Here is a 15,421-nt window from a genome sequence, read left to right as displayed (position 1 = left end):
TTTCAGTTGTTTCACACTTGTTTGCTATGTATATAATTCCACATGTGTTAATTCATAGTTTTGATGCCTTCGTAGTCATGAAAATAAAGAAAACTCTTTGAATGAGAAGGTGTGTCCAAACTTTTGGTCTGTACTGTATATATATATATATATATATATATATATACACAGGGTAGGCCATTTATATGGATACACCTTAATAAAATGGGAATGGTTGGTGATATTAACTTCCTGTTTGTGGCACATTAGTATATGTGAGGGGGGAAACTTTTCAAGATGGGTGGTGACCATGGCGGCCATTTTGAAGTTGGCCATTTTGAATCCAACTTTAGTTTTTTCAATAGGAAGAGGGTCATGTGACACATCAAACTTATTGGGAATTTCACAAGAAAAACAATGCTGTGCTTGGTTTTAACGTAACTTTATTCTTTCATGAGTTATTTACAAGTTTCTGACCACTTATAAAATGTGTTCAATGTGCTGCCTATTGTGTTGGATTGTCAATGCAACCCTCTTCTCCCACTCTTCACACACTGATAGCAACACCACAGGAGAAATGCTAGTACAGGCTTCCAGTATCCATAGTTTCAGGTGCTGCACATCTCGTATCTTCACAGCATAGACAATTTCTTTCAGATGACCCCCAAGATAAAAATCTAAGGGGGTCAGATCAGGAGACCTTGGGGGCCATTCAACTGGCCCACGATGACCAATCCACTTTCCAGGAAACTGTTCATCTAGGAATGCTCGGACCTGACACCCATAATGTGGTGGTGCACCATCTTGCTGGAAAAACTCAGGGAAAGTGCCAGCTTCAGTGCATAAAGAGGGAAACACATAATCATGTAGCAATTTCGTATATCCAGTGGCCTTGAGGTTTCCATTGATGAAGAATGGCCCCACTATCTTTGTACCCCATATACCACACCATACCATCAATTTTTTTGTTCCAACAGTCTTGGAGGGATCTATCCAATGTGGGTTAGTGTCAGACCAATAGCGGTGGTTTTGTTTGTTAACTTCACCATTCACATAAAAGTTTGCCTCATCACTGAACAAAATCTTCTGCGTAAACTGAGGGTCCTGTTCCAATTTTTGTTTTGCCCATTCTGCAAATTCAGTGCGCCAATCTGGGTCATCCTCGTTGAGATGCTGCAGTAGCTGGAGTTTGTAAGGGTGCCATTTGTGAGTAGCTAATATCCGCCGAAGGGATGTTCGACTAATGCCACTCTCCAGTGACATGCGGCGAGTGCTACGCTGTGGGCTCTTGCTGAATGAAGCTAGGACAGCCACTTATGTTTCTTCATTAGAGACAGATTTCATGCGTCCACATTTTGGCAAATCCAACACTGAACCAGTTTCACGAAACCTAGCAAGCAGTTTGCTAACTGTAGCATGGGAGATGGGTGGTCTCATAGGGTGTCTTGCATTGAAATCTGCTGCAATGACCCGGTTACTGCGTTCACCAGACCTCAACACAATTTCTATCCGCTCCTCACGTGTTAACCTCGGCGACATGTCAATGGCTGTAAACAAAGAGAAACTTGTAAATAACTCATGAAAGAATAAAGTTACGTTAAAACCAAGCACACCATTGTTTTTCGTGTGAAATTCCCAATAAGTTTGATGTGTCACATGACCCTCTTCCTATTGAAAAAACTAAAGTTGGATTCAAAATGGCCGACTTCAAAATGGCCACCATGGTCACCACCCATCTTGAAAAGTTTCCCCCCTCACATATACTAATGTGCCACAAACAGGAAGTTAATATCACCAACCATTCCCATTTTATTAAGGTGTATCCATATAAATGGCCCACCCTGTATGATAAAGAAACTCTGCGGCACCTCCGTGAATGTGCGTTTATTCACCTGGTATCATGCAACGTTTCAGTCCTCTCAGTGGGACTATTCTCAAGCAGTGGTCCCACTGAGAGGACTGAAACGTCGCATGATACCGGGTAAATAAACGTACATTCACGGAAGTGCCGCAGAGTTTCTTTTTTTCGTATTTTTGGGCTTGAGAAATCGCCCTTCAGCCACTGGCACTCCAGCATTTGTTTGATTTACAGCGGTGCTCCCTGATTTATTTATTTATACATATATATATAAAGGAGGTATGTATGTATGTGTGTATGTTCTGCGATCACTCAAACACAACCATCGATTTCAATGAAACTTGGTATACACATCCCTTGCTACCCGGAAAGAAATCTTGTTGGGGTCACAGTTCTCTAGGACGTACCATTCCTGAGATATTCCCAAAAAATTACCTGCATTAGCCAATACAAGCCTGTAAGTCTTTCTCTTCATATCCCAACTGCCATACACACGGTCACATTTCCCTTATCAGCCAATAGAAGCTCGCAGGCCCTTAGTCTCCACATACACACAGTTTTTCTCCAGGTTTCCATAACAACTCAGGCATTTTTCTTCACTGCCGTAGGTCAGCTTTAGGCTAGGGCTACACGACGACATGTGTCACGTGACAATAAGTCGCACGACACATAGGGCACAACTACAAAGCTACATGTGTCGCCCGACATTAATGTCCCACCAATGTCACGCGACAAGTTTTATAATGATAGTCTATGGTGTTGCACTGCGACATGTGACATGCTCCGACTGCGACGCGACAGTCAAAGAAAAATCCATCTTGGATGGATTTTTTGCAACTGTCGTGTTGCAGTCGCAGTATGTCACATGTCGCAGTGCAACACCATAGACTATCATTATAAAAATTGTTGAGACTAAATTTCGCGCGACACATGTCGTGTAGCCCTAGCATTAATAAGGCAGGGCGCTGTTGAGGTCACTGTTAAAGGGGAGGGCACTGTGGAGGTCACTGTTAAAGAGGCGTTCACTGTGGATGTTACTGTTAAGGGGGCAGGCCGCTGTGGAGGTTACTGTCAAAGGGGCGGACACTGTGGAGGTCACTGTTAAGGGGGCATGGGCCACTAATAAAGGGGCAACTGCTGTGGAGGTCACTGTTAAGGAAGCAGGGAACTGTGAGGTCACTGTTAAGGGAGCGGGGTACTGTGAAGGTCACTGTTAAGGGGGAAGGCCGCTGAGGAGGTCACTGTCATGGGAGTAGGGTGCTGTGAAACTCACTGTTAAAGGGGCGGGCTCCTGTGAAGGTCAAAGTTAAGGGCATGGGCTGCTGTGGAGGTCCCATTTTAAAGTGGTGGGGCACTGTGGGAGGGTCAGTGTTAAGGGGTGGGGGGCTGTAGAGTTCACTGTTAAAGGGCCGGGGTACCGTAGAGGTCACTGCTATGGGGGATACAGTCGATATCTTTAAACGACACACACAAATGTTAAATGAAATATACCCGTGCAAAGCCGGGTCCTTCTGCTAGTATATTTATATAAGGTAGGTCCTCCATGGTGAAAACTGACAGGGACCCTGAATAGCAGACAGAAGATTCTATCCTTTTCTCTGTTCTCACATTCTCTACACATAACTCAATGAACACTGTGTATAGAATAGTGGCAGCACTGCTGCAGATGAATCTAATAACCGCAGTGATCATGTGACCCGTCACGTTGTTACTGGGATTCTGTTGCTAAAGGCCTTCTTGTTGTTGGGTATAACAGTGAGAATTTTCACTTGCATCGAGCAGATTTGCCCTGTAACTGGGGCTGCTGTACAGCCCCAACTATAGTAGAAAAGTATAGTGTAACAAAAAAGTCCTACAATGGTTTTTAAAGACCTTTGAGGAACATAGAGTAAAATAACAAAAAAAAATACTTAAAAATACACAAAGCATACACCACCCACATTCTTATACTGCTAGCCAAGACCTGATTACCTGGAATTGGACATGTAGTATATTAAAATTTACGGTATACAGTGACAAATGTACTGTAAACAGAAACTTTATTTTAGGGTAATATTATACTATTACCAGAAACAAATTTGCTTAAATGTAATATTTTTGCTTACTGTGTTTTCAATCTGTAAAACCAATAAATCTAAAAAAAAGGCATAAATTATGGGACACATTTATTAAGACTGGCGTTTTAGACCCATAGCTGTTGGAGGATCCGCCAAAGTTATGTAGAGGCACAGACACAGTAGAAATGATGAATGAGACGTCCCTATCCCCGCCCCATGCCACACCCACAATTTTAGACCTGGCAAAAATGGGGCAAAGTCGCAGATATGGGCGCAACTAACTGTTGCGCTGTTATCTGCATCTGAAATATGCCTAATATAGGCGTATTTCAGGATAATAAATGACCCCCTGTATGTATAAAATTATATGACAAGAAACCTAAATTATTATTGAAGAAAATAACACAGAAACAAATTATGTCACTTGCCCAACTAATAAAAATGTTACAGCTGTTAAAGGGGATTTCTGGTAGTACAATATAGATGACCGTTCCCTCTGGATGGTCATCAATATTAGATCAGTGGGAGTCTTACTCCCAGCACCCCCGCTTATCAGCTGTTTGAAGTGGTCACGGTGCTCCAGTGAGAGGTCTGCATTTTCGGCCTGGCTTGTTTACCTTATTACTCTTTGTCTCCTTGATTGCTTCTGTGTTTGGCCTCAGACCCTGTTTAGTGACCATTTTCCTGTCTTTGTCTCTGTACCTTTGTCTCTGTTGGTTTTGACTTGTCTTTTTTCTGTTATTGCTATTGAATACTGTTTTGGCTGTGATGTATTGCTGTTCTGTTTTTGACCCCAACTAGTACGTCTGCTCACTCTGTCTATTCCACCTGCCAGGAGCTACCCAGTGAACTCAACACAGGATGTCTTGCTACCTGCAAGGATCACTCGGTGTTAACTAGCAAAGTTCTTGAGTGGGATCACCCTTATCGGGATGGCTATTCTGCTGTAGGCAGGATTCTGTAGTTATAGGCTTGTCTTAAGTAATGTTTGCCAGTTTTTGCTGAATCGGGTAGCCCACAGGTAGGTGTGCAGTTTGATAGACAGGTTACCTGTATCCCATCAGTTCTGTTACAAATGTGTGTGAAAATGGCTAAAGTGTTGTCCTGAATACAGAAATTACCCTGGTCCTCAACCAGTTACAGGTCTCTGTTGGTGTTGGTTATAGCTTTAGATATAACACCATAAAGTCTAGATTAGCGTTAGCTGCGTTGACTAGGATACTCAAAAACTAATGTCAATGCAGGCTGGAGTGACATCTAGAGAAAAACATCCTCATTGATAAGATCAGTGCCTGCATGTCACGAGGGTATCGAGAACCACGCCTGACTCCGTTATACCCGGGGTCAGGAAGTCGCAGCGGTTGGCTGCACGCTCTATTTAAGATAGGGCTGTTTTCCTTATGGTAGCTCTCTGGGTTTGCTTTGCAAACAATTTTGGCTCACTCAGGGATCCATAGCTCCTTCTCCTCAGCTGTTCCTTGTCCAGCACTCCCAAACCTCCTTATATTCCTCTCTCACACTTCTCTGGTTGCCAGAGATAGAACTTCCTGCCTGGACATCTATTCTGACCTTCTGGAGCTGTGTTGCTGCGTTCTCTGATAGTTGGTCCAGAACGCTACCCTCCGGATCCCTTTTGGACCTTTGTGGTCTATTGTGATCGCCCACCTGGGTGTATGTGTTTGTCTGTTTTGTCTGTCCTCTCCCTGGTGTTTCCCTCTTAGTGATAGTGGTGCGGACTAGCGATCCCACCGGCCCGTTAGGCACGTGATCGCCGCACGGGTGAGGAACCCGTCTAGGGACGTCAGGGCAGTCAGGTGCCAGCCGCAAGGTGAGTTAGGGGTCACCACCTTTCCCTCTCCCTTGGGCAGGGCTTTCCCTTTTATCCTCCCTGTGCGTGACGTCGGTCATTACATTATCTCTGGCCCTTATTTTGTGTAGGTAAAAAAAATATATATATTTTACCTACTTAGAATCCAGTATGGATCAAATTGCTGCTCTGTCCAAACAATTTCATGGCCTGTGTTTGGAGGTGGCAGGATTGAAGGCGTCGGTCCTCCAGCAACAGCAGCGATTACAACTGACCGCAAGCCCAGCGGTTGCTACTGGTAACCAGGTTGTTGCGGAACCCAAGGTCCCTCTCCCTGACAGATTTTCTGGGGGAAGGGACAAGTTTTTGACATTCCGTGAGGCCTGTAAGTTATATTTTAAACTGTGCCCTTACTCCTCTGGTAATGAAGAACAGCGGGTGGGGGTTGTTATTTCCCTGCTGCAGGGGGACCCGCAGTCCTGGGCGTTCTCTTTACCTACTGATTCCCAGGCTCTCCGGTCAGTGGATGAGTTTTTCGGGGCTTTGGGTCTCATATATGACGACCCTGACCGAGTCGCACTGGCTGAATCAAGATTACGGAGACTCTTACAAGGAGAGCGGCCGGTAGAGGAGTATTGCTCTGAATTCCGTAGGTGGGCTACGGATACCCAATGGAACGACCCGGCTCTCAGGAGTCAGTTCTGCTCTGGGTTATCCGAAAGGGTTAAGGATGCGCTTGCATTATATGAGACCCCCTTTTCCCTTGATGCGGTTATGTCTCTTTCTATCCGTATAGAGAGACGCCTTAGGGACAGGTTGAAAAAACCGGAGCAATTGGTAACCCCTCTCAAGCAGCAGTTAGTCTGTACGGACTTAGACGAGCCTATGCAGCTAGGAGGAACTACTCGTCAGGTCCGTCCTCCTGAGGCTCGCCGTAGGCGTGGGTTTTTTTTTTTTTTGTGGGGAGAGGGGTCATTTCATTAATGTCTGTTCTTCTTTCCTCAGAAACAAAAGACCGTCGGAAAAACTACTAACCCCAGGCTATGTGGAGGATGTCAGCCGGGGGGTATACGTTTCCTCCATACGTACATCGCAATTTGTGTTGCCAGCGGTTATTATTTTTGGTGATAAGACGGAGACTATTTCTTTCTTTCTAGACAGTGGAGCACGGGTAAATTTGATAGATGCCCATTTTGCCCGCACTATGGGTTTGTCTCTCTGTACGTTACAGAGACCCATTCCCATATTCGCTATTGATTCTGCTCCCATGTCTCAGAGAAACCTCACCCACATTGTTCATAATTTACACCTTCGGGTAGGGGACCACCATAACGAGATGCTTTCAGGTTATGTTCTGGAGGGGCTTCCCACTCCGGTAGTGCTGGGTCTTCCCTGGTTGGTAGCGAACAATCCAGTAGTGGATTGGCAGGCCAGGGAGATATTGAAGTGGAGTGAGCAGTGCAGAGAAAATTGCTTAAATAGCAATTGCTTAGTCGCCTCCATAACTACCCTACCTACATTTATTTCGGATTTTGAGGATGTTTTTTCTGAAAAGGGTTGTCAGAAGTTACCACCTCATCATCCTTATGATTTCCCGGTTAACCTTATTCCTGGCGCAAAATTACCCAAGACCAGGTTATATAATCTTTCGGGTCCAGAGAGACAAGCCATGAAAGATTATATCTCAGAGAGCTTGGCTAAGGGACACATCAGACCCTCTTCTTCACCCGTGGCTGCAGGGTTTTTCTTCGTTAAAAAGAAAGATGGGGGCCTGCGTCCTTGCTTAGATTTTCGCGAATTAAATCGGATAACCATCCGAGACCCATACGCTCTTCCTCTCATTCCTGACCTGTTTAACCAGATTGCGGGTGCTAGGTGGTTCTCCAAACTTGATCTTAGGGGGGCCTACAATCTGATTCGTATTAAGGAGGGGGATGAGTGGAAGACAGCCTTTAACACCCCTGAGGGGCATTATGAAAATCTAGTTATGCCTTTCGGTCTGACCAATGCTTCTGCCGTCTTTCAACATTTCGTTAATGACATTTTTAGTCATCTAATCGGCAGGTTTGTGGTAATATACCTAGATGATATTTTAATTTATTCGTCTGATCTGAAAACACACGAGGTGCATGTCAGACAAGTACTGCAGGTCCTACGGACGAATGAATTATATGTTAAAATTGAAAAATGTGTCTTCGCCGTTCAGGAGATACAATTCCTAGGTTATTTTTTATCTGCTTCAGGTTTCCGTATGGATCCTAGGAAGGTCCAGGCAATTTTAGATTGGGATCTTCCTGAGAACCTCAAAGCACTACAACGGTTCTTGGGCTTCGCGAATTTCTATAGGAAATTCATTAAAAATTATTCAATTATTGTAAAACCGCTTACTGACATGACTAGGAAGGGGACTGATTTTTCTAAATGGTCTGACGCCGCTAAAGTTGCTTTTTCCTCTCTAAAATAGAGGTTTACCTCAGCACCTGTACTAGTCCAACCTGATGTCTCCCAGCCTTTTATTGTTGAAGTCGATGCGTCAGAGGTGGGAGTGGGGGCGGTGCTGTCTCAGGGTCCGTCTCCTGGCAAATGGCGTCCTTGTGCTTTCTTTTCTAAAAAACTATCTGCAGCAGAAAAGAACTACGATATTGGCAATAGGGAACTATTAGCTATTAAACTTGCGTTTGAGGAGTGGCATCACTTCTTAGAGGGGGCAGTCCACCCCGTCACTGTGATTACGGACCACAAAAATATTCTGTACCTCGAATCAGCTAAGCGTCTCACCCCTAGACAGGCTAGGTGGTCGTTATTTTTTACCAGGTTTAACTTTGTGATTACCTATCGTCCTGGGGTAAAGAACACCAAGGCTGATGCACTATCTCGTTGTTTCCCTGGAGGGGGTAATGTGAGTGATCCGGTGCCCATTCTTCAAAGAGGAGTGGTTGTTTCTGCAGTACACTCTGTTGAACCTACGTTTCGAATTATTAAAGGAACATCATAGTTTGGCACTTGCTGGGCACCCGGGTAGTAAAGCAACCTTGGAGCTACTGTCTCGTCGTTTTTGGTGGCCAAGGTTGCGTCAGGATGTATTGGATTTTGTGATTTCTTGTTCTACCTGTGCGCGCGCAAAAGTTTCACATACACGTCCTGCAGGGTCTCTATTACCACTCGTCATTCCCAATAGACCGTGGACACATCTGTCAATGGATTTTATCACTGACTTACCTTTGTCTGCGGGTAAAACAGTTATTTTGGTAGTAGTGGACAGGTTTAGCAAAATGGTACACTTCATTGCGTTACCCGCACTACCTAATGCTAAGACTCTTGCTCAGGTATTCGTCAGTGAAATCGTGAAGCTTCACGGGGTCCCCTCCGATGTTGTTTCAGACCGGGGTACCCAGTTTATTTCTAAATTTTGGAAAGCTTTTTGTTCCCGTTTGGGGGTACACTTGTCCTTTTCCTCAGCTTTCCATCCTCAGTCGAATGGACAGACTGAGCGTACCAACCAAAACCTTGAGACATATCTAAGATGTTTTGTGTCTGAAAACCAAGAGTTGTGGTCATCATATTTACCGTTAGCTGAGTTTGCCATAAATAATTGTCGTCAGGAATCCACTGGTTTTCACCCCCAATTCTGTACTTTCAAAGAGGGGGGGTCTTCTGGGGTTCCCGAAGAGGAACGGTTTTCGTCATCTCTTTCATCGGTATGGCAGAAGGTGCAAGCTAACTTGAAAAATATGGGAGGTAAATACAAATGCATGGCTGATAAGAGACGGTCGCCAGGTCCGGACCTAGGAGTGAATGACTATGTGTGGTTGTCTACTAGGAATATTAAATTGAAGGTTCCCTCTTGGAAACTGGGTCCTAGGTTTATTGGCCCTTACAAAATTGTAGCCATCATCAACCCCGTGGCTTTTCGCCTGGAGTTACCTCAGACTTTTAAAATCCATAATGTCTTTCATAAGTCGTTACTCAAAAAATATGTTCCACCTCTAGAACCGTCACCGCTGCCACCCCCTCCTGTTGTTGTGGATGGTAATCTAGAGTTTCAAATATCCAAAATTGTTAATTCTCGTCGGGTCCGCCGCTCTCTTCAATATCTGGTGCATTGGAGAGGTTACGGTCCCAAGGAAAGAATGTGGGTTCCTGCGTCTGAGGTAAACGCCGACAGGCTAGTTCAGGTTTTTCATGCCTCTCATCCTGAGAAACCTGGTACTGAGTGTCCGGAGGCCCCTCGTAGAGAGGGGGGTACTGTCACGAGGGTATCGAGAACCACGCCTGACTCCGTTATACCCGGGGTCAGGAAGTCGCAGCGGTTGGCTGCACGCTCTATTTAAGATACGGCTGTTTTCCTTATGTTAGCTTTCTGGGTTTGCTTTGCAAACCCTTTTGGCTCACTCAGGGATCCGTAGCTCCTTCTCCTCAGCTGTTCCTTGTCCAGCACTCCCAAACCTCCTTATATTCCTCTCTCACACTTCTCTGGTTGCCAGAGATAGAACTTCCTGCCTGGACATCTATTCTGACCTTCTGGAGCTGTGTTGCTGCGTTCTCTGATAGTTGGTCCAGAACGCTACCCTCCGGATCCCTGTTGGACCTTTGTGGTCTATTGTGATCGCCCACCTGGGTGTATGTGTTTGTCTGTTTTGTCTGTCCTCTCCCTGGTGTTTCCCTCTTAGCGATAGTGGTGCGGACTAGCGATCCCACCGGCCCGTTCACTATCTAGGGCTCATTTTAGGGAAAGCTAGGGTTTAGGCACGTGATCGATGCACGGGTGAGGAACCCGTCTAGGGACGTCAGGGCAGTCAGGTGCCAGCCGCAAGGTGAGTTAGGGGTCACCACCTTTCCCTCTCCCTTGGGCAGGGCTTTCCCTTTTATCCTCCCTGTGCGTGACGTCGGTCAATACACTGCACGAGTCTACAAGTGTACAAATCCTAATGACTGCTAAATAATTTAGAAAATAGTGATGAGGCACGTCATACCTTTAAAGTGGTTGGTAAAGTGGTCGCTAGCTCCTCGACGCGCGTTTCGCCGCCTCGCTTCCTCAGGAGGAGTAAAGAGCTTTTGCAGGGTCTGATCTTATCAATGAGGATGTTTTTCTCAAGATGTCACTCCAGCCTGCATTGATTATTTATTCCATATACTATCCTAGAATGCTTGTAATTATTTATTGATTGTGAATAAAGGTGGCGCTAGGTACTAGATATTTCTACGGATGTTGATACAGAATATATATTTATTGCTAAAAATGCTATGTGATTTTATCGGCATCATTTAATAAACAGTACTTTTATGGGAATCCAGTTTACTCTTTTTTTGTGGTGTATAGCTTTAGACAATAACTTTTACTGTATTCCTGAAGGTCGCTGACACAGCAAGATGTTTGAGATCAGATGGAATTTTGAGAATGTTCGTAATTGTTATATTGGTAAATAAAGACAAGATTAAATTTCAAAGATTCTAGTTATTGTAAAAGGTGTTTATGGGAGCAAGGGGGGGTATTGAAACTGGTTAGCGAGGAGTTAAGCAGAAGTGGTCATGGTACTTTAGCAACAGCTACATGCTGACTGTAATAAACTGTTACACAAAGAAATCTAGTTAAAGAGAGATGATTTCTCATTTTATAGCAAACTTTCAAACAATCTTTAATAAACATGGAAGAGTAATTCCCAATTTCCCAAGCTTCAATAAAGGCTTCCCATCATCAAGGTAATAATGAGAAAGTGACAAATTTTTTATAAATTTTTTATGATAAACATTTATTTTTTATTGAATTATTCCACTTTTCACAATTACCGCCTGCGCAACCGTCGACATTTCCCTTTGTCTATAGCTCTACTGTGTAGTCTGAGACACAGGTGCAGAGTGACTACATTATCATTAGGTGGGTGAATTAGAAGCAGCTCTGTAGTATTGATGGAGACACCATAACAACACTATACACACAGTTATGGCTTTAAATGCATCTCCCCTTTTGGTCCCTGATCTCTGGGGAAGGAAGCTGTACTCCCTGACTTCCTGAAACCCCTAAGTATTGGGTAGGGGTCACCAATGCTATTTGCATTACAATTAGCTATCCTAGCTGGTTTGCAGTAATGGGTAGTGGGTGATGTTGACACTCATTAGATGTCTGGTAAAAAGTGAAGTGTTTTATAAAGGCCATATCATTGAAAAGCTAACTGAAATACCATACAATGCAAGATTTCAATGCTTCAGATCCTTTCGTCAGCCATATTGGAGATCAATCCAGTGCAGCCTTGCATTCTACAGTATACAGTACAGACCAAAAGTTTGGACACACCTTCTCATTCAAAGAGTTTTCTTTATTTTCATGACTATGACAATTGTAGATTCACACTGAAGGCATCAAAACTATGAATTAACACATGTGGAATTATATACATAACAAACAAGTGTGAAACAACTGAAAATATGTCATATTCTAGGTTCTTCAAAGTAGCCACCTTTTGCTTTGATTACTGCTTTGCACACTCTTGGCATTCTCTTAATGAGCTTCAAGAGGTAGTCCCCTGAAATGGTTTTCACTTCACAGGTGTGCCCTGTCAGGTTTAATAAGTGGGATTTCTTGCCTTATAAATGGGGTTGGGACCATCAGTGGCGTTGAGGAGAAGTCAGGTGGATACACAGCTGATAGTCCTACTGAATAGTCTGTTAGAATTTGTACTATGGCAAGAAAAAAGCAGCTAAGTAAAGAAAAACGAGTGGCCATCATTACTTTAAGAAATGAAGGTCAGTCAGCCGAAAAATTGGGAAAACTTTGAAAGTAAGGGCTATTTGACCATGAAGGAGAGTGATGGGGGGCTACGCCAGATGACCTGGCCTCCACAGTCACCGGACCTGAACCCAATCAAGATGGTTTGGGGTGAGCTGGACCGCAGAGTGAAGGCAAAAGGACCAACAAGTGCTAAGCATCTCTGGGAACTCCTTCAAGACTGTTGGAAGACCATTTCAGGGGACTACCTCTTGAAGCTCATCAAGAAAATGCCAAGAGTGTGCAAAGCAGTAATCAAAGCAAAAGGTGGCTACTTTGAAGAACCTAGAATATGACATATTTTCAGTTGTTTCACACTTGTTTGTTATGTATATAATTCCACATGTGTTAATTCAAAGTTTTGATGCCTGCATAGTCATAAAAATAAAGAAAACTCTTTGAATGAGAAGGTGTGTCCAAACGTTTGGTCTGTACTGTATGTGCTCATGGTTATCACCATGCAATGTAGACCTTTGAATTCTAACTGTTTCCCTGTTGCCAAATAAAGACCCTTTCTTTGACCATGGCAAGAAAGGGGAATGCTGGCTAAGGGTAGCCTGCGTTGTTCCGACACCTCCTGGCGCAATATCACAACCGCAATAGGATAGATGATATGTCTTTTATTTGATACCAAGGTGACAACCAATGCATTTAGGAGTTACAAAACTCCTTTTTCAAGTATTTTGTCCTGATGTGGTGGGCACTGAGGTGCAGTAAAGTGATGTCTGGATCTGCTGAGAAGAGAGCTTGTGAGGAGTTATTTCTAAGCTGCTGATGATCTTTAACCACACTTAAATCATTCCAGAAAAGAAGGGAGCAGCCAACAGCTCAGGAGGAGGGTCTAGACGAGAGAGACTACTCCTCTAGAGCCCTGTGCCAGGAGGTGTCGGAGCAACGCAGGCTACCATTCGCTACAGTATATATACTCCTCCGGAGGGTTGAATTCCCCTCAAAGTCAGGATTTGACGACATCGGCAGCACCGTCCAATTATATCTATACACATTATACATATCACCCTATGAGCGTCTTTCCCTTTCTATTGGTTGCCATATTTTTTTTTCCTTTGACTATGGCTGTTCTAATACCCAACACTTAGAAAATCATGTTAATCAGGGATTTCATAATGCAAAAACTTGTGTGTAAATGTGCAGCGGCCCTTCTGGAGAGTGTGTGGAGGATGGAAATGGTGGTTGCTAAGAGGGTGGTAGTTGGTACTCAAGGATCACAGTGACAATCTCTATGCTTGGACATCTTAGGGCCGGGTGGTGACAGGAGGGCGCATCCTTTCTTCCATTAGGGTACTCCCTGGAGTTGGGGCTCCAGTTTGGTGGTAATTGGGGTTCCCTTGGTGTTCGGTATTTGTCTGGGGATCAAGGCAGGAGAGTAGGTGAAGAGAGCGGCAGATGGTGGAGTCAGTAACCAGCCAGTTGACTGCAAAAAAATAAAGTCTCTTTTTACTAAAGTGCAAATTAGTAGTTCATCCAGTAATAACAAGGCACTATTCCAAAGCATACAACAGTGCAATTTTGTCCATGGTGGCGTATGCACAACAATAATGGGAGTTGTAGTACTCCTCTCTGTCTTTCTCTAAAGTCTCTCTCTGCAGAACCTTTGGCATGCAACGAGGTTCTTAGTAGGCTTCTGCAGTTCCCGTGCTTAGTGATGCAGATTTAAGATACGGTTGACCAAACCATCTCCATTTGTGGAAGGGTGCATTAGCAATATTCCCTCTCACAGCAGTAAGGTGTTTCTGCCAAAAATGCACACAGTGCCTTGCTGACTGACTCCAGTGCCCAGCCTTGTAGTCCTTCTCTCTGAAGCACTTTGATGGTAAAAGTGTTTTCTTGGCTGTAAATGTCTCAGAAATGAGGGTTCTCTGAGCTCAGACCTAGCTCTCAGGAGCTTATACATGTAAGGCTGCTTTCACACAGTCAGTTTTTTGTCGGTATTTGATCAGTGATTTCCATCAGTGATTGCGGGACAAAATCAGGAGTGAAAGCCACACAGACATAAAAAACAGAATAGTTGTGGCGCTCACCAGGCTTTATACACACGGGAAGCACGGATTGCGCTGGGAACCAAGTGCCGACATCCAAATATAGCAAAAGAAGTACAGACCTCCAGCTTCCATACAGTGACAGCCTTTATTCTTTATATTGCAGTAAAACCGACAGTGTATTTACGTCTACGCGTTTCGGATCGATTATTCCTGATCCTTCCTCATGACCTCATGAGGAAGGATCAGGAATAATCGATCCGAAAGGCGTAGATGTGAATACACTGTCGGTTTTACTGCAATATAAAGAATAAAGGATTTCAGTGTATGGAAGCTGGAGGTCTGTACTTCTTTTGCTATATTTCAACACAGAGATAGGGTATCATGTAAAGATTTGCACCTGTTTTGTGTTTTTGACCGGCTACTGGTTTTGGCTCATAGTCACTGATCGAAATCATTGACCAAACACTGACTGTGTGAAAGCAGCCTTAGTCTTCACTGTAGCACAGCTAGGTCTAGACTCTCTACTGACTAACTAATCAGGGGTGGACCCAGGTCCATCTCCTGGCAACTTAACACAGTAAACCAAGAGGTTAACCATTACTTGTCCATATGATGCCATTAAGTATACAAACACAGCAAATGACAACACTTAACTTACCAATGTAATATTATAACAATTAACCCTTTGTAGTAACTCTGTTCTGAGGTACTGCGAAGGTTGGCACTATATATGATTACTGAGTTCTTTCAGGTAATTTGATCCATATTATGTCCAACAAAACTAGCACCTGTATGAACTTATGTTGTGATCTTTTCCATCCATTATATTAAAATGTTTTCTCTGTAACACCTGGTAAAGAACATATTTATTTTTGCAGATGATAGTTGATATCTTGTGGATATGCCATAAATGTCCAGATGACCTTCCCTTTAAGCTAAATTCATACTACGTACTGT

The sequence above is a fragment of the Bufo bufo genome, chromosome 6 (assembly GCF_905171765.1).
Source record: "Bufo bufo chromosome 6, aBufBuf1.1, whole genome shotgun sequence".
NCBI classification, from domain to species: domain Eukaryota; kingdom Metazoa; phylum Chordata; class Amphibia; order Anura; family Bufonidae; genus Bufo; species Bufo bufo.
The sequence above is the reverse complement of the archived record's forward strand: the minus strand, read 5'-3'. Positions refer to the sequence as shown.